This window comes from Echinops telfairi, unplaced genomic scaffold (assembly GCF_000313985.2).
Source record: "Echinops telfairi isolate 266 unplaced genomic scaffold, ASM31398v2 ScPeMD7_3533;HRSCAF=4204_1, whole genome shotgun sequence".
NCBI classification, from domain to species: domain Eukaryota; kingdom Metazoa; phylum Chordata; class Mammalia; order Afrosoricida; family Tenrecidae; genus Echinops; species Echinops telfairi.
Window position 1 is genome coordinate 15,183,674 of NW_022107432.1, and position 2,956 is coordinate 15,186,629.

Here is a 2,956-nt window from a genome sequence, read left to right on the forward strand (position 1 = left end):
GAGGTACCTCCGGCAGGGTTCAAACTGCCAACCCGCAGCTATGCTTAATCGTGTCCATCCCTTGGGGACTCCAAAAACAGGCAGAGAAAGAGAAGGTAGGGGACCCTGCCCTGCCATGGACATCCACAGAATGCCCTCCTTTATGCTGCTGTCGACTGGCTGATGGACATGACCACAGAGCACAGCTTTTTATTGTGACAGGCTGACTCCTATGTTGCAGCTTTCTTGGTCTCCTAGTTTTGGGGGAAGCTTAATTCTGTGTGTTTAGCACCAAATGGAACAAGAAGAGAAAAAAAGAAACGTCTTCTCTTGGAAGTATGGGATTTCAAATCACACATACACCCTCACATTTGTACACTTCAATGCCAAGGGAGTGCTAGTGAATTTTGCCAACTGGGCACAAAATCAGAGGACCCAGTGCTTGCTCGAATTATCATCATCATCATTGTCATCGTCATGAATCAACCAGTTACCCCTGACTTGATTCTAGCTCAGAACAACCCCATGTGTTTCAAAGTGCGGCTGAGCTCTGTGCGTGGGAGTTTTTACGGCTATGACCTTTTTTAGGCAGATTGCCAACCCTGTCTCCAGAAGAGCCACTTGGTGGGCTCAAACTGCCAACCCTTTGGTTCGTAGCCCAGATTTTGAATATGCGTGTCATGTTTGCACAAGTGTGTTCTCTTGTTTCTAATGACATGAGCTTGGGGGTATCTCTAGATTGACTCCATATACATAGAGGCAAACACTGGCGGTTTGAAACCACCAGCCTCCCCTTGGGAGAACGATGAGGATTTCTACTCCCATAAAGGTTTTACGGTCTCAGAAACTCGCCTGTGCTATATGGGTGTGCTATATGGGCATGCTATATGGGTGTGCTATATGGGGTTGGTCTGTATTGAAATCAGCTCAGTGGTAGTGAGCTCGGTTTGTGGAAATCATGGTAGAATGAAAAGAACTGGAAACCCCACCTTTTCTCAAATGGTTGGCAATCAGTAGGAATTTGGACGACTAATTTAAAGTTTGGAGGTTCAAATTCAACCAGAAGATCCTGAGGGGAGAAAGTCCGGGCAGAATAAGCCATTGCTGAAAACCTCATGTAGTGTAAGTTTTACTGGGGCACGCACCTGGGACAGTGAATTGGAATTGACTGGAGGGCACTGGTAAAGAATTTCATTCGAGATCGGGGACGTTCTGCAGTCCTTAGCTCTTTTTTACTAGTATCCCTCTGTGTGTGTGTGTGTGTGTGCTTTTTTACAAAGTGTAGATTTGTGGGCAACACTGTGCTCAGCAAGACCCTTGGGACCATTTCCTCAACAGCATGGGCTCACTGGTCTTTGTGTCGCATTTACTTAAAAATCATTTTATTGGGGCTCTTACAGCTCTTCTAACATTCCAGACATCAATCATATCAAGCATATCTGTACATATGTTGCTATCATCATTTCCAAAACACTTTCTACTTGAGTCCTTGGTATAAGCTCCTCTTTTTGACTCTCTCCCTAATCCGTGAATCCTTCACAATTGTATATTGTTGCTATTATTTCATATCTTACACTGTTCGTTGTCTCCCTTCACCCACATTTCTGTTATTCATCCCCTGGGGGGGGGGACTATATAGCCAAGCTTGTGATGGGTTCCCCTTTTCTCCCTCTTCCCCCTCGCCAACAACAATCCCCCTATCCTCATAATATCACCACTCCCACTACTGTTCCCTGGGGGGTTCATCTGTCCTGAGTTCCATGTGTCCAGAGCTCTTATCTGTACCAGTGTGTATTCTCTAGTCTAGCCAGATTTGTAAGGTAGAACCGGGTCATGGTGTTGGAGAGTGGTGCGTGGAGGGCAGGGAGGAAGCATTCAGGAACTAGAGGAATGCTGTGTGATTCGTCTGTGCTATACTACACCTTGGCCGAATCATCCCTTCCTTATAACCCTTCTGGGGGTGGGGATATCCAATTGTCTATAGATGGGCTTTGGGTCTCCACTCCAAGCCCCCTCATTTGCATCTGTTTATTTTGGATCTTTTGATACCTGACACCGGATTTCATGGACACCTCATGGTCACACAGGCTGGTGTGCTTCTTCCAAGTGGGCTTATTTGCTTCCCTGCTAGATGGCTGCTTGTTTAACTTCAAGCCTTTAAGACCCCAGATGCCATATATTTTGTTAGCTGGGCACCATCCACTCTCTTCACCACATTTGATTACGCACCCTTTTTGTCTTCAGAGATTGTGTCGGCAAGGTGAGCATCAAAGAGTGTCAGGTTATCAGAACAAAGTGTTCTTGTGTTAAGGGAGGCCTGAGTAGAGGCCCAAAGTCTGTCTGCTGTCTGAATACTTGGCATATAAATATATGTACATTGGCTTCTATCTGTTTCATTATAAATTTACATATATACATGCCTATAGCTATACCTCTATAAATAGCTTTTGTCTCCTATATTTTTCCTCTATTTCCTTTCACCTTCCTCCTATCCCACTATCATGCTCACCTTCCCTTTGGCTCTTAGTATTTCCTCTCGGATACATTGCTCTTGATCAAACTCCATTTGTCACCTTTGGGTAAATTTCACAATATTATACACTTTTCCATGATGCTATTGTACAGTTTATAGATAATAGTGTGGTGTAAACATAACTGTTTTTTTCCAGTTGTCAGGGATATTTATAATAATAATCACTGAGAATGCCTGTCACTGGTTTGCTGTAATAATGCATATCTTAATACAGCAAACTGGGCAGTGATGTAGCAAGACCATGTTTCTCTGCCTACCACCATTTCAACAGTCTTTGTACAGCTGTCTTCCACTTCCTCAGACACCTGTATTTTCCAATTTATGTCCTTAAGTTAAAAGTGTGTCTGGGCAAGAATGCAACACACTGACATGAAGCAGGGAACTGATAGAGAGGCCTGAGGGGCTGGCCCCATTACCAACTAAGTGGACATCTCCCCTCCCCAC